Below are 24,432 nucleotides of genomic sequence, written 5' to 3'. Positions count from 1 at the left end.
AAAAGCTTTCAGGTGCTTTATTATAAATAAAGTCGGAGGAGAAGAAAACTTCATCAAAATAAATTACTTGGAAGGCAACTTGTGTGTGACTCAGTAATAAAAGCTTTAGCCTTGCAAGCACAAGATACCAGGTTGTATTACTGTCTTTGGCAGCCTGATATCAAGCAGTAGTGATATACATTTTCACGCAAAAATAATATCAAGTAAAAAAAGCTTTTCGTGGTGTTACTGCAACAAATAAATAAAAGGGTCACAATTAGAAAAAATAAAATCTATTAGGTTGTTTTTATCTCAACGACACATATAACATATGAATGCTATAGCATCCACGTCAAGTATCACGCTTCTATTTTACTTAAGGTGATTGCACAAGCTAATTAGTGACTATGAGAAAAAAATAAGATAATACGAGAATACCTGAAGAATCAGTTAGTCATTACCTTGACAGGTGTAATAATTACAAAAACGTTAGATTAGATAAAATTAAATTCAAATTTATTGACTTTAAAATTTGAATGCTATAGCATTCATGTCCACAATGAAAATGAATGCCATAGCATTCACTTGCTAGAACGTTTTAAGTACTAATCGCTGTTCTATATCTTAATGTGGTCAAAATGAATCATATTACTACTATAATCATCGATGAACATATTTTAACAGAAATTACTAATTCTGAACAACTGCTAATTCTGTATATAACATTAGGTAAAATTTATATATTATCAAACGCGTATTCGGATATAATAATTTACTGTATATTTCAATTGGACATTATGATCATAAATAAAACTGACTATAATTCATTATGAATTGAATACATCATTCTGTAAATATGGCAGTTTACATATGGTAATCCACATTAGCAAAACTCAAAATTTATTTAAAATATTCCATGTTAAACATCAAATATACGTATATGTACATTCCCAATTTTCTATGCTGAATATCGTAGAATATTTCTAAACGTAATGCTTATCATATTTCAATTTTCATGTGAGATTTCTATATAGTTGTCCTCACAAAGAAGCTTGCAGTCACAAAATAATTCCATCATTTTTATCTAAAAGTAATGATGTCCCCGTGAGTGTATTCAAAAGATTTTTATCCTATATTTTGAAATGGAGTCCTTTAAATATATATTACAAGGGCATGCGTGTCAAAAGAGAATATTTCGTTGTGGCGGAGAAGAGATGAATGATTTGTGTAAGCCGTGAGATATATATATATATATATATATATATATATATATATATATATATATATATATATATAATATAAAGTATGTATCATATAACCTCAGGCAACACGAATGTCTGCTGTATAAAACGTAATTTTTTGCCGATACATTATTACAGAGGATCGCATTACTCACCTAAATAAAATAAAATGCGACTATATTTATTGTAAGTATCGTAATCGAATCATGGGGTAATGTGTTTAGAATAACGACGTATTTTATAAAAATTATGATGGAGCACTTGCACGAAGAGCAAATACCTTGAGATAAATATCATTTCGATAAAGCGCATGATTAGTGTACATGGATTATTTCAATTATATTCAAATTAAATATTGTAATTTAATTTTAAATGTTTAATTTGACTTAACAGTTCCATCTAAAATCTACATAGTGTAAGTTAGGAATAATTATCATTTACATCAGTTTTTACCTAGTGAGTTATTTAAAATTCATTTATCATATTATTTTGTATTGCAGAAAAATTATCATTTTACTTCTCGTAGGGTAAGTTAGAGTAATCACAAAAAATCGAAAATAAAAATGTTTGTATATCTCTACGTTCCAAAGGTTTCTGAACATTGTGGCATATCTTTAAAAAAAAAGTGTGTGTATGTGTGTATACAGTTTTTTGCCGAACTATTCGAGAGCACGGATGAATCGATTTCAATTATTTACAGAACATTCGATTCCTATTGACAAGGAGATGTGCTGGTTATTTTTTGGAAATGGCAGATCCAGCCATTCGAATGATTCAAAACATTTCACTTGTATTGGCTGAATGAAGAATTGATGAAATTTTGTTGAAGGCAAGTTCAGTGGTTTTAAAGATCAAGAAGAAAAGTTTAAAAAAAAGTGATCAAATATGCTCTTTAGATAAATGCACATTAAATTATCAGATATTTTATAGAGATATTAAGTATAAATTTTGTTTCCAATTCTTTGGGTTTCGTATCAAGTTTTATAACGTTTAAAGTTATCTTATACAGTTTAAACTATTTTTCTCGACATTTTTGACACAATGAATGAAACTATTTCAAAACTTTTAAAATATTTCAGAATTTTCAGAAGAACAAGTGGAAAAAACCGAAAAAAGTCAAAAACCCGATTTGTGTCAAAAATTTTAAAAAAAATCGCAAAGAATCTAGTTTTTTTCAAAATCCTAAATTATTTATAAAATTTAAATTACGATACAGAAAATTTTGTGCCTTGAGGTACGATGCCTTGGACCACTAGTTAATATATCTGATTATATAGAAATTCTATTTATAATCATTATTTTTTAGATTTAAATATATTACCATATATTATTGTTATATATTGCGTAAATATATAATCCAATAAATTTAAGTCCTTTTATAGGTAATTGTGATAAAGTAAGTATAATACAAATTAATTATTATAATTGTTATATAAAAAAATCAATATTGGTAAAAAACAGTATCAATTTATCAATTTCGTAAGCATATTTCGTAAGTAAGAATAGTATAATAATACAGTTGTGGATGTTCTTTGTATCAAATGCCATGAACTGACGTTCATGGCATTTGTCTAATAAACTGGAGGTGCATAGCATTGTGCTTTAAGGCAAATTGCTGAAACTTCCAGTACTTTTTGAAAATGTTGAATTAATTTTTAAAGCAATCGCGCTGCGTTGCTGTTTTAAAGACCTGTCTTTGCAAAAATGTAACAGTTCTGAACTTTGTCCATACAAGTAAAATGTTTTTTGAATTATTATACCACATAATCTGAAATTCCATTATTATTTTTTTTGCCCCGTGTCTTTAAAAAGGCTAGAGCTGACTTTGCCAAAAAAATATTTAAGCACTCTTCATTAATAAAAATGTAATGTTTTTTGAGTCATTCAAATCGGTAAATCCGTGTTCTCGAAATCATCGACAAAATATTGTAACGACACATACGTACATTCATTGTTTTGAAAGTATGCCAAAATGTTCAGAAACCTTTAAAACCTGAAGATATATAAAAAAAATTATTTTCTATTTTTTTGCGATTACTATAACTTACCCTAAGAAACGTAAATAATTTCAGTTTTGATAAATAGTACGGGTGTGACATAGTGAACTACTACCCGCGCACGCATCGAACTAATTTCAAGATGTGTTGCTCTTCCTCTTGGAAACACTTGCATCGCGAGTCACACACAAGAGAGCGTAGCAACGCATCGGCAAGCGCAGCATTCCCATTGTTCTCCGGCCCGGCGGCTAGATCCACAAAGGGACTTTATCAGCGGAGCTTTTGAAGGGCCTTTGTTATTACTGAACGTAAGTACAAGAGAACTTTCCCCTCTACCGGTTGCATCACTGATGGAAAACGAGTCCCGGTGGACGCCGACGCCGACTAGTGTTAGAACGAAATATCGAGTACTGAGTAAATATCGTTACTTTGCGGTCGATAGTGAGTACTTTTGGAATCGATTCTTTAGCTCGATCTATTTGCCAATGCCGATCTTTTTCGTCGATAGTATTCAAAAAGAATCGACAGCGTAATCTATGAACATCACTCATCGACCAACTATGAAACCACTCATTTTGCGCAATGCAATGCAATAGTCTCTATAGGTGGTCACAACTGTTCAAAGAAGTGTCAAAAATGATCCCGAAGGGTGTCATTAGTCTCAGAATTTATTGCTCAAAAACCCAAGTTGAATATGACCACACTAATGAATAAAGATGTTTATTTGTTACTCTTATGTAAAATGAAACGGCTTTTAAAGTACCGGAATGTTTTATAAAAAATATATTCAACAATCGAAGTATGATTATTTCAAATAATAATACTTATCCATTTCAATATATTAGTATTTTGCGTAAAAAAGAATCGAAATATAATTATTTCAAATAATAATACTCATGCATTTCAATATATTAGTATTATGCGTAAAGAAGAATCGAAATATAATTATTTTAAATAATAATACTCATCCATTTCGCAAAATACTAATATAATGAAATGGATGAATATTATTATTTGAAATAATTATATGTCGATTCTTTTTTACGCGAAATACTAATATACAGGAATGGATAAGTATTATTACTTGAAGTAATTATATTTCGATTCTTTTTTTACGCAAAATACTCATGTATTGAAATTTTTGAATATCAGCATGCAAACATATGGGTTTGAGTTTCTCGGAACCATTTAAACTTTAAATCCCATCGCTCCGAAGGAATGTTTCTTTCTCTACAAGTGTCGAAATATTATCTTGACCGTCATTAAACTGAATGTTTATTGCTTTCCAAAGAGCTTCATATTGCACTTTTATGTAAACATGTAACGGCTTTTTAAAGTTGCATGCATGCATTATTTTATTTGAAAATATTAAAAATATTATTGTGCTTTTTGAATATAGTATCAGACTATTATATTGTTGACAAAAATACTCAACTATTATAACTTGTCTTTTTTGAAAAATTATAGAATTTGAAATTAGTATTGAAAAATTACTGTTAAAATTTTACAATATTGAAAATGATTCTGATTTAACACGTCAGATACAAGCAATAGAATTCATTCTAATATTGTGATATGATATTCAATGAGTTTTAGATCTTTCTTGCACCTATGTTTGATTTTTATGAAAAGTACTCAAAATTCGATATTGAGTACTATCGATACTTTCGCCACGATATTTTTTTGGCATCGATATTTTGATTAGATACTTTTTAAAGTATCTCAATATCGATCTTTTGCGACGATACTTCTAACACTAACGCCGACGCCACCGACGCCACCAAAGCTGCGTTGTTTTGTGTTAGGTTTTCATTCGCGCACGCGGTATATCATCGTTTCGCCACGAATAACTGATATGATGAACCATGTATTATGCAGACCTTTGCAAGGGTTTTATTTTACATATTTAAGCAAATTGTATAAATGAAATTATCCTTTCAAAATGTTTTACGAAAAAGGGTAAAATAATAAATCTCAGGATGGCGGGTAAATTTAATGAAACATGTTTGTGCGTTCGGTTGACAATTTTGAAAATTAAGTGGGATATGTGGAAATCAAATAGAATAAAGATTTCATTATTTTGTGGCCAAGTAATATGCTAATTGTATTTTGAATTGCAAATTTTCTTTGCTAAATTGGGCATGTAAATAGTCACTATTCATATAGTTAAAAAATGGTTAACTAGTTACAAATGACTTCGAAGATGCTCGTAAAGACACAACTCACAAAAAGGGTCAGGAAAATTTACAAAATATCATACATAACAGAAAAATTCAATGGTATCATCAATCAATATCAAGTAAAAAAAATAATAACTAGTGGGGCGCATGGCATCTAGCCTTAAGGCAAATTGCTGGAACTTCCCGTACCAAATAATATTTTTTTAAAAACGATTAACATTTTTGAAAAAAAAATTGACTTCGAAAAAATTAGATTTTTGAGAAACTAGGAATTTGACAAAAATTACTTTTTTCGAAAAAAAATGTTTTCTTTATTTTGACATATTTTGGAAATTCTGAACTTTTTTTAAAGCAATCGTATTGCTTTAACTGCATAGATACAATACACACACACACATACATCCATTTTTTCTAAGGTATGCCAAAATGTTCAGAAACCTTCAAAACGTCGAGAAATGCAAAAATTTTCATTTTCGATTTTTTTTGCGATTGCTATAACTTGCCCTACGGGAAGTTAAAAATAGTAATAAGAGAAAAACTGAGTGATACCCAATGTTTCAATTCATTTTTAATAATATTTAAAAATGCATCTAAATTGTAAAAAAATTTGATCATATGCAAATTTTTAGCATCAGGTGTTTATAGCGTGTTACTTTGTAATAAATGAAATAAATTTTGTATGTCATGCCTTAACAATCCTGCAAGTTATAATTAAAAATTGGAAAAATATAAATTTGCATTAAAAGGTGCTGTGAAATTTCGTACCCTCGATACAAGTGTGACTCTTTGTGTAAATTTGCACTAAATTTTAAAATATTTTCTTAATAAAAAATTCGAACATAATGACATCTGATTATTACCCTAATTCATTTAGCTGCAAATAAAGCAGATATAGCTGCAAAACTAAATTTAATCATTTACAACATAATTCACAAACAATGTCTTTTAAATAATCTTTAAATTTCTTAAATCGGATCATTCTGAGAAAACAATAATAAGAATAATAAAAATTTCATTTATTAAAATCGGGCCAAGATTTTTTGGAAAACCGTTGACAAAATATTTTTAATTTCATTTAAGTGTTAATTACGAAGAAACGCTATTAAACAAAACTGGTCAAAATGACTTGAATTGTTGAAAAAATTCGATTAAAGACAAATTTGTTAGATAAGTTTTTCGCATTTTTATTATTCATTATTATTTATTTTTAAGTCATCCAGTCTTTTTAATTTTTGTTTGTACATTTTTTAACTTGTGTAGAGTTATTTTTTCATATTTAGTTAATTTTCCATTTATTTGCCACAAGCCTTTTCTCAGGCAAATTTTCTGCTTGCTAGTTGGTAGTGTTATTTTTCTTTAAGACAATTCACAAATTTCTTCTTCAGTAGAGTTTTTTATATTAAGTTAATTGTTAGATTGATCGTCAACTCAATTATTTTTTCTCTGAATAAAATTTTTCGTTTTGTCTCAGTTAGTGGAATATTAAATTATCTCATCAGTTTTTCTAATTTCTGTACTGAATTCAAAATAAATTTATTTTTTGCGTAATTTCTAATGAATAATATAAGAAAAATTAATTTCTATGCAGAAATAGATAGTATATATCTAAAATTATAGTATTAAAAAAATTGAAAAATATCATTAATCAATTATTTTACGTTACAAAAATTGAAAAAAAAGTGACAAAAATCACACATTTGACTCGAGTCTACAGAACCTTATCCATGTTAGTCCCAGGGATAGTATGAATATAAATTTATAGTCGGTAATTTACATTATAAGCGATATCTATTTATTAGTAAACAGCAATATATTCTATAAGCTAATTTGTTCAAGTAAATACTCATTCGAAAATAGCACATGCAAGCACACGTATATATATACAAATGTAGTTATTGTGTTAAATTTTGAAAATTTTGTATTTTTAGTTGAAGTTATAGATCTCAAATATAAAATCAAGTTAAAATCGTTTTTCCCTGGACATAGCTCTAACATACACTCATAACTATAAGATATGTGTATAATAATAATAATAAGTCTAATAATATAAGCGCCACATATGGAGAATATTTAACCGATTGATTGCCTCTCATGAGAATGTAGGTTATGGGGCCAATTTTGCAATAAAATAGAGATGTTAGGACAACGCTATGTTACGGTCTATTTTTCATATAAATTGGTAGTAAAAACTATCAAAATGCCATGAATTTGCTCTGAGAACAGGCGTTTTACATATAAAACCTAACTTCACGTATGTGTTATCCATAACACATCCGAAAGATGCAATTGTGATAACATTGCTTTTTTGACGTTTGTGCGTTAGGTTTGGTTTTATATTTTAAATACTTGATTACACAGCAAATACTTAGCATTTTGACAATTTTTACTACCAATCTATATAAAGACTAGACGGTAACATAGTGTTGCCATAACTACACTATGTTGCATTTTTATTTTGTCGAAGAATTGGCAACTAGGTTTGAAACAGCTTATAGGACAAATAATTATGATTGAGAGTAATTATGAATGCTGTGAAACAAAAAATGTAAATGTAATAGTTGTCACTCCAATGAGTGCTTCGCCATTGTAAGTCAGGTCTCCAGAGGATAGGTCTCCAGAGATTATGTAAATTGAATGTGTATGTTTCAGAATGTCTTGAAACATAACCATTTGAGAACCGGATTGGTCTTAAGAGATTATGTAAGTTGAATGTGTATGTTTCAGAATGTCTTAAAACATAACCATTTGACAACCGTATTTATTGAAGTTTTCCTTCGTGAAGTAAAAAATAAAACCTATCCGCGTTGGCCACCACCGGCCAACGAGTACAATATACCTGGTGCACTGTACTGCACTGTGTTCACCGTTTAGTTCAGAGTGTGGTGGCATGTCGCCCGGCATAAACTCACATCATTAATTTATCTAATTGCGCTTGTATGCAGCGAGCCGACGTAGAAAGCTCACAAACGACAACGTGGAAGCCGCACAAAGTTCCTTTAAAGATTCAATCATGTCCAAATTTCGTTGAGTTGTCGTACATTGCGGCAAGTGTAGTGCTTCCATAATTTGCTACGGTGCGTTATTATCGGGCGAGAATCAGGATAGAGCTACGACACGGGCTAAATTATGGTCGAATTAGTTCGAGCACTGTTCAGTTTAGTTAAGCGCAAGTCTATCAATAAATTGATTGGCATCAATGACGCTTGTGGTATATGCAGGGAGGTAAGGTGATACTGGTGATATAGTTGGTTATCTGGAATTAGTTACTCAAACAAGTGAGATGGTCTAAACGTACTAAATTACACAAATTATATGGGGTCACTTAATATAGATTGCGGAAGTTGTTCATTTAGACTCTAAATTTTAGAGGATAGCCAAACAATTAGTTTAATAGAATATATATCTGAAGTAAGGGGTGGTGTAATTTATTTGAATGATTATCAAAATTAATATTAGGTAATTATTACTTCGTATGTATAAATTATAAATAATATAGTAAACCGGTTCTATCTTCATCAGAAATGAGATAGGAAGAGACTGGGTACGGTTGTGCCACGTTTTTTTTGATCAGCAATAATTTTGTTAACATACCAGTTAGCTGTGAGAAATGTAAATCAAATGGTAATTTTGTGGCGAGCATAGCTCACTTGGTAGCGTATTCGATTCACACGACAGGGATCTTCGAATGAAATCCTGTCATTGACGTTGACATATTAGAATGTGGCAATCGCACTCAACGCACACTTTTGAAAAAAAAACATCGTTACGATCGAGTTAAATTTTCTATTAAAAAACTAATTTCTGGTAATTAACTATCAATGTACAACTAATATCAAAAATAAGAAACAAGGTAATCTGTCTGTATATAAGTATCAGTCATTATTAAAAGAATTAGTAGAAAAAAAATTATTTCTTTAAAATTAATGCGGTATACAGATCGTGTTAATATGGGGCGCTGACTCAACGCAGTAATAGAAATTTGTTCAGACAAACATACGTACTTCATCTTTCTTCCCTTGGATTTTTTCTCAAAATCAGTATCGTTTAGCTGTTATTTATATACACATCCTAAATATTGTTGAATTTCAACGATAAAATTTTTTTTTGCTATTTTCAAAACTTGTTTTGTAAAATGGCATAAATATGGTTGTAAATTACGATCTGCAATATTTAAACAATTATCTAAACAATAATCAAGCACCTAAAATTAAAAAAAATAAATAAAAATTGCTCTACCAAATAAAAACTAAGGGTACACCTATATTGTTAGTACAACTTAATCTATTAAACAATAAAATATGAGGTTGTCAAATATCTCCCTTCCGCCTTTTTGTATTATAAACCAAGAGAAAAAAAGCGGAAGGGAGATATTTGACAACCTAATATCTAATTGTTCTCTAAAATATTGTTCATAAAAGTCGGCAATGTTTCATAAAATTAGCGCTCAAAAATTTCTTACATTTTTCATATAGTTCTTTAAAAACGTTGAACTTGGCACAATCTTTTCTAAAGTTATTGCGAAACTTATAATTAATCCCATGCATATTGAAACAAAGCTAAAATAAAGTTGTGAAACTTTATAGCAACATTATTGTATAAAATGCATAAGAGTGAATACAAACATATTGACTGCATATATCCTTAAAACAAAATAAATTATTTCTAGTAAATAGTTATATATATACATATATATATATATATATATATCTTTGATTTGTTAATAATTCATGTTCTCATCCGAACCAAGAAATTTTCTGGAAAATGAATTACTTATTTTCCGAATACCGGGCATGCCAACGACTTGTGACCCATATTCCACATCAACACGATGTCTTACAGTCATCTTACATTCAAATATAAAACAATGTTTTTTTTATTTTGTTTTAAATTAGATGTGCAAATATATACATAGAAATATATTGCAATAAAGTGGCAAAAATGCACATTAAAAAGAAATAAAATACTAATTAGCTAATAAGATTAACAGGTACCAGGTGACAAAGTTTGAAACTGGAATATGTATTTTGATTCATATTCTCAAAATATATTACTTTTTAGATCGCAATACAGCTATATCCATAACTGATATTATACATACACGAATTCTATTTTTACACCTTATATGTATTTCTTACAACATACACAATTCCATCGCTTTTTATACAATTCTCGTTTCTTTGTCTTTACTTTAACCAGGATTTGATACAAGTTTCTTGTCACGCTTGCGACAACGATATTTAAAGTTGAAACGTTGAGCAGAGTGAGATTGTAGCAAGAATTACATTTTGATTTTTGTAGATTTTTTAGTATCTTACATACATACAAGGTGGTGGAAAATTAAAATGAGCGAATTCAGCAAAAATGGTTTAGAATTGTAATTATTATTCAATATCTTAATGAAAATCTTAAGTACGTGTTGTATATCAAGCGAGCTGTTTTGGCTATCGTAAATTTTAACCTAGTATTTTTCTCGAAAAGGCAACCACTCTTTTTATATGCAGACTAGGGTTTGTCGATTTTCAAAAAACCGGCTTTAAAAACCGGCTTTTTTACATAAAATTCGATAACCGGCTAAAACCGGTTTTCTGGGAAATTTACTATTCGGAAACCGGCTTTCTGAAATGTCGGTTTTTGTGTAAACCCTAATGTAGAGTACATATAATACAATAGATATGTATATGCATAATATTATTATAGAATTGACGTTATATTTGAGATCTTTAACATCAAAATTTGATATACTGCTTCATATCGAGCTGGTCGTCGTTGGGATCAAATTCGGGGCTAGTTTGTGCTACCACATCTTCAATCATAAAACCATGTTGGAAATAATATTTTGACTTAATTTCTTTTATTATTGCATTTTAAAAAGGTTCGAACATGTAAGTATTTCACCAAGTACCTTAAATAAATATACTTATTAACTTCCCGAAGGAGAAGTTTAAGTTTTCATTAAAAAACCGATTTGCTAATTTTATGTTTTCTCGACATTTCAAGCCATTCTGAATCAAATGAGACCAATTTGGAAGAAGTATGCGTGTGTGTGTATGTGACCAGATTTTTTTTACTGTAAATCGACGTTTTCTCAAAAACGGCTGAACCGATTTCAAAATTCGATGTATTTCGATGAGGACTATCGTTTGTCAGTTTTGTGCGACGATCTGCTGAGCCGTTTCTTTGTAATTTGATAAAAGGTTTGAACTTTTCGTCCACATTTAAGCTCATACTACCGAATCGATTTAAAAAAATCAAAAACTGTTTGAAAGATATTACTTGGGAATGATACTGACTAGTTTTAGGTGAAAACATACCGAGCCGGTTTCTTGTAATTAACTGTTGAAAAAAAAATTAAGCCAATTTTTATGCAACTTTTTTTGACGATATATATCATGGTCTTATAGAACTCACTGAAATATTACGGCCTTACGACAAGTAGTTTAATTTTAACAATTCAAAGTTCGAGAAAATGAGTATTTCTTTTTGACGCTGGTTGAAATTAAATTTAGACGATTTACTTGGGATAACGATAGAGTACTTGGTCTTAATGAACATACTAAACCATTAGAGTCCTACGGCAACTGGTTCAATTATAAAAATTATTGATTTTTGAAAATTTGCTTTTAGAAAACACCCCAAGTTAACGTGCTCATTCGTTTTCAATTATGTGTTATTACAATAATTATTACTTATGTGTTATTACAATTATTACAATAAATCCACTCGGAATACTTTTAATCACTCGTAAGTTATTTTTTATTGATTAAGTCAATTATTTACACATTTCGGGAAGTTCATGTAACTTGCCTCAAGGCAAAATACCAATACCAACTAGTTTATTTTTGAATTAAATCGCGTAAATTTCTTTCAATTACACCCATTTGTGCGCAGTTCTATTTTTCGATATTATAGAAAAAGAAACGCTTCGTATAATAGATTTTTATGTTATAATCGCATTGATTTTATTTCCGTAATATCTTTTTCAGTATTGTAGAATTGTAATACGAATATCACGTTTGCCATTTGAATATTACAGTTATGTAGAAAACTGAATAAAATTTTATTTCTTGTTCTAGATGTACCAGGGCGAGATTTAAACACGTAGATTTTACAATAGTGCATTTAGAGAATACGTGGAACTAAAATGCATTGCAGTTGAAATATATAATTGTTGCGTCTTGTATCACAGTATCTCTGTAATAATAATAGAACAAGTTTCGCGGAGAATTCGCATTGAAGTCTGTTATATAATAGTTTTACATTACGGAGTTTCCACGAGTGTAGGGAAGCGTTTTATAACTCTATCGGTGTGTTTCAAATCACTCGGTAATTTAAACTTGGCAAAATGTACAAGAAAAAACAGCGTAGAGGAATTGATGTATCTCGAAATTAATTATAATTGTAATTTTTATCGCTACCGTTCAGTAGTTAATTCGATTTATATTCATTCTTCATTATTAATTTCCAGTACGGTAAATTATAGAAATCGCAAAAAATCTAAAATGAAAATTTTTGCATATATTTACCTTTCAAAGGTTTCGGAACATTTCGGCATACCTCAAAAAAAATAGATATATGTCTGTGTATACGAGTGTGTGTGTGTGTGGTGTGTTTGTAGTACGTGAGTGTATATGCGAATACAAATTTTCATCGATGATTTCGAGAAACGAATCATCCGATTTGAATGATTCAAAAATTATTCGATTGCTATTGATGGGGAGACGTGCTGATAAGTTTTCATGAAACGGGACAAGAAGTGCAAAAAATGTCAATTCAGTTTTTGAGAGAACGGAGTGTCCGATTTTGATGAATCCAAAAATTGACGAAATGAAGTAATGATTAAATATTTGGAAAGGCAGGTCCAGTGGCTTGAGAATTTAATGAAAAAAGTTATAGTAATAGCAAAAAATCGAAAATAAAACATTTTGCATATCTTTACATTTTATGGTCTTCTGAACATTTTGGCATACTTTAGAAAAAAATGATGTATGTGTTTGTATGTATGTATGTGTGTGTGCGGATACACATTTCCGCACAAAAGTTCAAAATTTTCAAAATATTTCAAAGTCTAAAAAAACATTTTTTTAATTATTCGGTTTTTTTTTCAAAAATTTCAAATTTTTTTTTCAGAAAGAAAATGAATCTTTTTCAAAAACTATGATTTTTAGTACGGGAAGTTCCGGCAATTTGCCTTAAGGCACGATGCCATGCACCACCAGTCATTAATTTACCCCGCGATTCGTATTTTCTCTCCATTTATGTATTTATTATACTTCTTAAGGTTGAATACCCCTGATGTCAGAGGTCACAGTTTATAAAATATAATACAATCGCCCGAATTGCTTTTATGAAACAGAAACGTAGCGCCGAGTGGTTACTCGACAGCGGTTCGTGCCCGGCTAAGTTTTCCTGCTACACCTACACGGTTTCCCATTTGGGAAGGTTCCGTGAGGATAGAATTCTACGAAGAAAATCTAAGGCTGTAGGCCCTACAACCCTTTACGACAAGCCGTCCGTAGATTTAGCTCCGTTTCCGGGATTGACGTCTGAAATAAAACGATTCGAGCACAATATGTAATAAAATGTCTAGATGCTTTTAAGCCATTAAACCTTTTATTGATCGCGTATTATTTCACCATTTTTAAACCAGGTAGATAGTTTGAAGTTATAGTTTTATAGTATTCTTAGTTACTATCCTCATCCTTAAATTTGTTGTTTTTGTTGGATGTTAGTTTACTAGAGGCGAATGGATATGGTTGTGCTAGGGCACGGTGGAGACAGTCGTCATAACAGCTAAACTATACCAATTTTGCAGAATAGTCAAAAGGGAGAAAAATGAAGTATGTTTGTTCGAGCAAGTTTCCATTAAAAGCTACAAATTACGCAATAATATTTACTCAACTATTATGTTGCACTATACAACGACATTGAACAAGTCGTATACTGATGTTATCTAGATTTCAAAGTCGCATTGTAGCAATCACATAAATGACATGCAATGACGCATTCGCTAGTTCAGTCAGTACTCTTCAGTCAATCATAAGCTCAGTCTTGAATAAGTTTAGTTATTTAAGTCAAGTTATGTGTAAAGTGCACAAGAAATCATGAAATAAACAAATATATGAAACGTCTTCGTCCAATGAATTTTGGTGATTCAATTTAGATAAAACAAAGTACACAACATCCACTAAACTGCATACAATGTTGATCGTACAATATATCAACTGTCTCGAATTAGTCGAATTCTGTCGAGATTTGCATACATGTTGTAACTGTAAGACGGTTGGCCGCAAGGGCGGCATATGCTTAGAGCGTGCGGACTCTAAGGCAGTGATGGTCAAAGTACTCTAGTACTCTAGTAAGAAAACTAATAGCTTTTTTACATTCGTAGATATATGTCTATTTGTTAGAACTTACGCAAAAAATATTTCAGAACAAAACTATGCTCACAGAACACATCAACCTTAAGGACTGCGTAAATTTTCTCAACCCCAAAGGAGATTTAGTGAAGAATGTCTGATGTTGTTATGCAGGAAAGCCATAAATAAAGGAAACAATAGCAATTCGTTCTGAAATGACTAAAGAATATTCCTGTCACTTTATTACTTTTCCCAGACATATGGTTTACTAGTTTTTAAATTTAAAAAAATCTGACAAAACGCAGTTCATTTAGTGCTTAGTCTATGCATAAATGTAGTTTCAACTTATTATCTACTTTATAGTTTTAAATGTTTCAATTATTGAATGAATGATGAATTGATGAATTAATAAAGCTTAATCCATAATTGCTTTAGTTCGTTTTTTACATAATGCCCGAATCAGCATAGCTCATTAATATGTCAAATGTATGTATGTATATATAAAAACAAAAATAGTATCATATTCCAAAATATCATGAATAAACATAAATAATTTTTTACTTCGAGCTTAGACATTTGTAGCCATAAGATACGCCATCGTAAAACAGTGTACAGGTGTAAGGAATTACGTAAAAGAAAACCGCTACGGAAAACCTTTGAAAAGCACCCGAGTTCAGGAATAAAACATAATATAACGAGATGGGAGAAATGCTAAAAACTAACACAATTAATATAAAGAAGAAAGTAGTGATAAGAAATAACAAATAATAATATAAGTATTATTTTAAAATAAAATTACATTTTATTAATCGAAAATACCAATCAATTAAAATTGAGAACATTACCAGGACCTGAACTGTTGGAATTGAAAACATAATTGTTATGAAAATCAATATTTTGTAATTGTGAATCTAATTGTACTCATCGTTTTATAAGTGATTGCATGCACATGCAATCTAAATTTATAGTGTACATACTTGAAAAAATTGATTTAAATTTTATCGGCGCATCAACCAATTTATTTTATAAAAACTGAATAGATCTACTATTAGTGATCGTGAGATGAAAATATTTTTAGAATGCGCAATATTTTAATATCCCCACATTTTGTATCTTTTAGCGCACACAACATCGACATGAATGTTTATGGAATTTTAATTTATTATCAATTTATAAACCTAGGTCATTTGTTTTACCTGTAAGTATAATGGCATAATAAATATAAAAAATAGCGATAAAAAGATGGAATATAAATAAAATAGTGAATTTAAAAATAATTCAATGTTTTTTTATAGTCTGAATAAATTTAAAATATATATGTAATCATTAAATTTGAAAGTTTTTTAATGGGTTAGTTAGAAAGCCGAAAAAAGCGACTTTTCAAGAATTTCTTCTGAGAAAACTATTAAATCTATTGATAGAAAAATTTATACAGATATAAAGGCATCTTTTAACTATATTCTAAAAATAATTACAAGTAAAAATATTTATTTAAAAAAAAAACGAAGGTGACCACTATCGCTCTCTATCTCGCCTTTCGACTGAACTGCAAAATTTTTGTTTTATATTGTGTAAACAATTAATAAATCAAAAATTTATAATTAATTGTATTTATCATTTTTCAGCTTCTAGCAATTTGCCAAGACACGATGCCATGCACCACTAGTTAACTAAAGAGTAAGTTATAATTAATCAAAAACAAATCGAAACTAAAACAAATTATTTATCTTTTTCTGATTAGAAAAAATGGATGTATGTGTGTGTGCATGTGTGCGTATGTGCGAATAAAATATCTACGCAGCACGATTGTTTTGAGAAAAAGTTAAAAATTTTGAAAAAAAAAATGATATAAAATAATTCAATTTTTTTGAAAACTTCAGTATTCCCAAAATTTTTGCCTAAAAATCTTTTTTTTTAAAACTTTTAAAAAATTTTAAGTTTTCTTAAAAATACTACAGAAAGTCCAAGCTTCTAGCAATTTGCGTTAACGCACGATGCAATGCACCACTAGTTTTATCAGTAACTACAATGACCTTGCAATTCATTTAATATCGTATATACCACAAAATAATATTTTACTACCAAAAGAAACCCACAACGAGGAGACATTTGGACATCATTTTCATTCCTGGGGCTAATGCTCGAGGAAATACGTGGCACTTGTGGACCGACTACGCAAGCGACATCGGAACGCCGAACGATTCGGTTGCAGCCGAGCACGTTAGAGCGTGTAGTTAATGTGCGGCAATTGTTGCTTTATTATGCGGCCGAGAAATGCCCAGATTTAGATATTTACAATAATGCTGCTACTAATGCTCTCAACTTAATCGTCACATACGTACGCACAGCACAGAAGACTTGCCTGTAATGGAAAATTACAGGAGCTCGTTTTTGCTGCAGCTGCAACGAAGGTAATAATTGAAACGATGAATCATTCCAATACAAAAACGTTTAGAAGATTTGATACTGATTTGTAGAAAAATGTGTTTAATATTTTGTATATAATTAAAGACATACTTCATATATGATATGATCGGTTTGTCATTGTAATTAGGATTTAGAAATTAACCTTCATTAGAGATTGGTAAATTTTATAATATTCTTTCACACAGTGGATTATGTTAAACAACGCCTAAACAAATATTATTATTGCAACTTCACTCATCATGTAATTGTGTTTGAAGAACTTCATGTAATTAAAATTAACATTTGTAGAAAGATGTGTTTAATATTTTGTATATAATTAAAGTCATACTTCAAATATGACATGATCGGTTTGTCATTGTAATTAGCATTTAGACATGAACCTTCATTAGAGAAATGAAGTAATTGCTGATTAATAAATTCTATAATATTTTTTCACACAGTGGTTTATGTTAAACAACGCCTAAACAAATATTGTTTTTGCAACTTCACTCATCATGTGATAATTGTGTTTGAAGAACTTCATGTGATTAAAATTAATATACATTCATTGACTGCTTGTATTTTTTTTACTTTTTCGCTGGCCATATAATTTCATTCTTATATTATAACTGATTGCAGCATATGAGTGAAAAGGATTAATATAAATTTTGATAAAACACAGTGTCTTTACACAGTAGATAAATTACAAATATAGCCCCGCGAAAAATCAGTATACAGAAAAAATAAAATTATTCTTACATTTTTATTAAATACCTTCAAAATAGTCAAAATATATGTTAAATAAACAATAATTAAAAACGTAAACAATGAGCTAGTTTCTTCATTATCGGTAAATTTTCATAAAAAAAATACATAGACTTGGATTCAGGACATTAAGATGGTAAAAGAGTGGTTTCCAACCTTTTTTTCACCCCCCCCCCCTCTTTTCTAATAAAAAAATTGTTGCGCCTTCCTTATTTTTTTTAACAATTTCATTTCATAAATACTCAACTGATATTATCACTATCTACTGAATATAAATTAATATTCAAATTTATTTTAAATGTATGTACATAAAGTACATATATAATTGTTCTCAAAACTGCAAAATTATTTAAATTATTAGATCTACACAAAAAACTCTAATAATCTTAAAAAGAGCTTATTGATTTACAACGAGCAAGTACATGCAATCACCAAAGAATTTAGTTAATTAAGTCGATAGATAAAAAATGTCTCTATACATTAGGATGGTCCTTAATATGGATGTTTTCGAATTTATTTCTCTCTGAAGCTCAAATGCTTTTAAATTAATGAAAAAAATTCTCTTAAAGTGTTAGATCTTAATATTAACTTTAAGATAGTCCGCACTCCAACCAATTTTATTGGTTCTTCTTCCTAAGTAAATCCTTATTTTGTGAAACATATCAAATTTTTATTGTAAATTATTTATTTATGATCAAAAAAGCAAATACAATGTTATTGTCAAAATTTTGATTCACCTGTCGCTAAGTTTTAAAGCAAATAGAACCTTACCCATGTTATTTCCATAGAAACTTTGGATGGAGTGCGGACTATCTTATAGTTTTAATTAAGAGCTAAAACTTTCAGAGATTTTTTTATTATTAATTTCGTAGCATTTGAGCCCCTGGGAGCAATGAAATTCAAAACATCCATAATAAGAACCACCCCTATATACATACACCAGCATATCTATCAAAATTCAACATCATAATTTTTATTTTCTATGCTACTTTATTTGAAAACTAATTTCACAAAAAACATCAAGTATCTAAGTATGAAAAAAGGCTATTCAAATAACCTCCGACAATTGCAATAAAATAAAGTACAAAACCATTACCGCTATTAAATTGTGTCATACTTCACAGCTGGAAGCACGTTTCTGCGTCGTGTTTTCATTAATCAGAAACAAATTCATTAAATTAAAAACATGTAATGACGTAGTTAAAAGTCGGTTCGTAAATGTTTCAACAACAACAACTTATTAGTTAGTTGGTCGTAGTCGTAGCTAATTCATTGTTCTGACACGTAACGAATACTATCAATGCCATTGCTTAATCCTCGTATACGGGGATTTCAACTTTACTAGAACTACTCAATAACGTTTAGTTAGTTTTGTGTTTTTGTTTGCTACACGTTAGCTTCAGCGCCATTTATAAACTTTTCTAGTAAATTGCAATGAATTTTCTCGGATTCCCAGACTCGCCCAGAAAGTTTTTCTAATTATGAAAATACTTTTATTTTATCACCCGATGTTTGATTTTGAATTAGAGCTCTGCGCAAGTAATTCAAGTATAAGTAATTTGCAAATTATGAAAATTATTTTTTAAGTTATGCATTTTCAATCATTATATGCAATCACTGAAGCCAAGAAAGTTTTGTTAAACTATTCTCACTCTCACATACACACATACACATTTTTAGTGAATATTGTTTTTTAGCGTAAGACAAAATATTGTCAACTATATACATACATACATTCATATATATATATATATATATATATATATATATATATATATATATATATATACATCTACAAAACAAATTATAAAAAACTTGTTTTGTAGTGAATTGAATTGAATTAATAAAAAATGACACGAATTCTCACTTTTAATTGATTTGTCGCTAAGTTATACCTAGATTTTTGTTTTTTTATTCTCATTTCCATGCTAATTCCATATGTGATTGATTTGCGCACTATCTAAAAGTTAATATTAAGGGCTAAATCTTTCAGAGAATTGTTTCTTACCAATTTGGAACTATTTGAGCCCTTGGGAGCAAGGAAAATCGATATATATATATATATATATATATATATATATATATAAACACAGAAAAAAAAATTCAATCAAATTAATGTACATACTTTGATGTCCAACACTTGTTATACAGCACATTCGACTCTGATATTACATACCTGAAAGAGAAAAAATAAATTGTTATTTTCTAATAATTAGTACATATAAATATATATTCAGATTGCTCAAGTTTAAGCACTCACGTGCTATATGCTGTTATATTTTATGAATGTAGCTAATCACTATATTGACAAAATTCACTTATTTGTGTATTTAAGTCTAAATTCTTAAAATTTATTTATACAGGGCGACTTAGAACTTAAAGTCAAGTCGAAATGGGGTAATAGTATTAACCTTAACTGTCTTAAAAAATGTACTGTTATTTCTAAGTTTTAATTCTTTATTCAAAATTGATCACTTTGAATTTTTTTTAAGTATTTTACCACTTTACAGTCCTGATTAAATGCGCCAACTTGTGATTGAGCTTACCAACCCACTTTAGTACTTTTTTTTGAGAATAGCCTCGCCTCTCAATGGCAGACTTTGAAATATTTAAACTAATAGTTTAACCAAAAGTCTAAATTTTTGAAAACTTGAGGCAATTGTGTCAGTTTCGACCGTGATCCAAGAAATGTTAGTCATGGTTACAGTTCCAAAGTTTGAAGTTATAAACAAAATTAATAAAAATTAACCACAATAACTGATAAATACTCATAGTTTTACTGACTAAAGCTTTTCCGTGACTAAAGCTTTAGGTTTCACGTAAAAGCTCAATTTACAAACATCGTGAAATATTTCTTTTATTTTTTTTTTCTGGACAGTTTAGGTCAAGACTATGACTCAGATTCAGCTTGACGTTAAGTTCTGGGACACCCTGTATAATTTAATTGTGATTCGTGATAGTTACTACAAAATTAATAGAAATTAGGCGAAAACAAATTATAAACATTACAAATATAATAACGCAGCAGATAAATAATATATAATCACAAAGTCATAAAGAATACATATTTACTTTGGTAGAGGACTTCTCAAAACTAACTCAAAATTAAGCATTTTTAAACATGATGCTTGATTACGTTTTTAGAGGTGCAAATGTTGATACAAAATTTCCAAGAAGACGTATATAGCAATCATAATATAACTTTGAAAAAATATTAAAAAAATAATTTAAGTTAATGTCTCAAGCGAGCTTTATAGTAGAAATAGTTTCTGTCATCAAGAATAATTTCAAATATTAGTAAAAAAAATCTTAGCTATAAAATATATTACCTACATTAAACAACAATATTTATTTACTTAATGATTTATTACTTTTATTGCAAAATAATGGATAATGTATAAAATAAAATCATACATAAAATTTAAAATTAACTAGTACCTTTTGGGTCATCACCGATGTTGATATAGCCACTCAATATAATTAATATTCTGAAGTGCAAATATTCGTTATAATAAACAGTAAAATAAAAACGCAATGTGATGTACGACAATAATGCATCTGCATGACATATTTGATAATAATAGAAATTGCATTTTCCACACCTCATTCACGCGATACTTTCAAATAACATTTTTATTAGTACTTTTTCATTAATTGACATTTTTAATAAAATTCAAGTAAAGTAATTTAATTAGTGCATCGGTTATGCTCCTGTAATAGTCACCAGTAATTCCTAATTACTACTAAATTGTTTAGAAAATTAATTCGTTTTTAGCGTAATAAAGAAAAAAATTAAAAAGTCAATTCAAAAAAAAATAATGAGCAGAAATTTATAAATTTCGTTTTTTATTACATTTCAAATACATAAATATTAATAATATGTTATATTTTGCAGCGTAGCTTTTTTATATAATATTTTTGGTAAATTGCGTGCGATGAGTCAGATCTTCAGAATGTAATAACTGTATGCGCCTAAACTTTATTTTATTTTATATGAAGAAAAAGTATGCATACTTATTTTATAGATTCAGATATAAATATATTTCTTTATTGTTTTTTACTCTAAAGAAGTCTAAGATATTGAACCTATCTCAGTTTTTTTTTATTATTAAACAAACAAAAAATTCATTCACCTGAAAGATGGTAATTAAAACGCATAGTGACTTTATCAATAACATACACGTAGAAATTATTTTTTCAAATAAATAGTTTTCTCACATAAGATCTTGGTATTGATGTGACTAATAAATGCGCTAACAAAATCTTCACATAGCTTCATTTCTTGATAAATATTATCATTTTTATACATAAAAGTATCAGCGATATTTGGATATAGCTTATTAAAAATTATATCTTAAATAAGAAGCAATTATAAGATTTTTTTCTATGCTGCATCATTTTTTAATAATTGTGTTACTATTCTCTATTATAACAAAATTATTATACGAACACTTTCGCAATTAGTTAAAAAAGGTTAAGTACATCTTGTTGAAAATCTCTTCCAAGACAAACACTAGAGTTAGTTTAAATGGTGTTGGTTTAACATACTTAAACGAAATAAAGTTCCATAACAAAAAATATATAAAAACCAACAAGTGCACGCAAATTTCTGTAATAATTGAATTATCATGTAATACAATAATCATCAACATTTCTTTTTCATAATAGTATTGTTCAATTCTAAATGTGAAAAAATATTAGAAAAAACTTATACACAATAAGTCCTCAATAAACTTGCCTTACTTAAAAAAGAGAGCGGAAGCCACTAATTAGGAAAAAGGTATAATTAAGAGAGACAATCATAGCATTCTATATCCTCCTCCTATGTTTAACGCCCAACGCCTTAAGAGCGAATAAAACGCAGAAGTTTTAGTCGGTATTGTACACAAGCAGTTTTGAGTCTGATATAAAAAAGCACACACTTTTTCCAATTTTGGTGTCAAACAATTCAGAATTACTTGAAACTGTAAAAAAACATAAAATTAGCTAATTGGATTTTATAGCGAAGACAAAATACTACTTCGAGAAAATATAGTAAATATAACAATTCAACACTAAGTACAAGTTATTGGAAAAACAAAATTTAAGTTGAAGTGTAGTAATAAGCAAAGTAAAAATTCGAATGTTAGGCGCCTCATCATTCAGAGATGGCAATTTTTTGGATAAAATAGCCATATTATGTTTATGTCGTTGATGTTGTGCGGTGGTGATCAATGGCTGTTAAAAAACATGATTTTCCCATTCGATAGAGCAGGTTGCACAATATCAACTACTGAAACTTATAGGCCGATTCTGCCGCACAAAAGAGCAATGTTATGGCAAGGCCATGTTACACTTCAACTTCCATACATTATCTACTGAATCATACTTAATACTGTCAAAATGTTATGTATTTGCTGTGCATTCAGGCGTTTTACACATAAACTGCAAACGCCACTTGTATGTTATGAAGCTGGGTCAGAAAGACCCTGTTATCTAAGATCGTTTTTTTGAAATTCGTGCAGTTTCTAGGTTAGGCTTTCTATCTGGCAACCTGAGATAAACGCCTGACTTAGCAGCAACTAAATGGATTTTTTCAATATTTAATATGGAAAGTTCATAACGTAGCCTTGCCATAACATTGGTCTATTTTGCAGCAGAATCGTATGATACCTGACTTAGCAGCAACTAAATGGATTTTTTCAATATTTAATATGGAAAGTTCATAACGTAGCCTTGCCATAACATTGGTCTATTTTGCAGCAGAATCGTATGATAAAAAAGTGTTAGTTCGACTTCACGTATACGCCATCATAAGTAATAAGTATTCAAAGTTTATAATACTACTGCCAACCTACTAAAACCCTTGTCTCAAAGAACCATCTATATATAATAATGAATAAATTTTGATATTGGTGATAAATTAGCGAAACAACGCTCCACCGTACCATCTTTCCATCTTGGCGTCGATATTCGCCGTCGGCGTATATTCCCAACTTTTCCACTTAACACACGTCGCATAATGCAAGCAACACGCGGGCGTTGCATCGGGAATTCTGATTACGGATTTTATCGTCATTATGCTGTGAAACAGTTCATGCAAAATCACTCAGAGATAAAGATGTGGTGGTATACCACCTGGATGAAAGGGATAGGAAAAAATATGGAATAGGTACTATTTTAGATGAATTTATTGTGATATATAGACAATCCATTCTTGAGCTAAATGATTTTAAAATAATTAAATAATTTCGGTAATTTATTGGTATTTTCAATAACAAAAACAAAAACGACGTCCATCCAAACGATTTTGGCAACAAAGTGTACTCGGAAAGCCATCTCACCAGACATGGAATATGACAAGAAAAGAATTGGGTTAATATCAAATTACAAGAAAACTGCTAATTTTTGCTTACGTACATTCAAAATAATAATCTATAAATTTGCAAATTACCCATTCGTCCAATTTTTGTTAATACATTTGAACTAGTAATTGATAAATTTGCAAATTACTCTTTGAAGCAATTAA

Source organism: Ctenocephalides felis, unplaced genomic scaffold (genome assembly GCF_003426905.1).
Source record: "Ctenocephalides felis isolate EL2017-DRISC unplaced genomic scaffold, ASM342690v1 CF-g0.4_SCAFFOLD_01886, whole genome shotgun sequence".
Taxonomy (NCBI): Eukaryota; Metazoa; Arthropoda; class Insecta; order Siphonaptera; family Pulicidae; genus Ctenocephalides; species Ctenocephalides felis.
The sequence above is the reverse complement of the archived record's forward strand: the minus strand, read 5'-3'. Positions refer to the sequence as shown.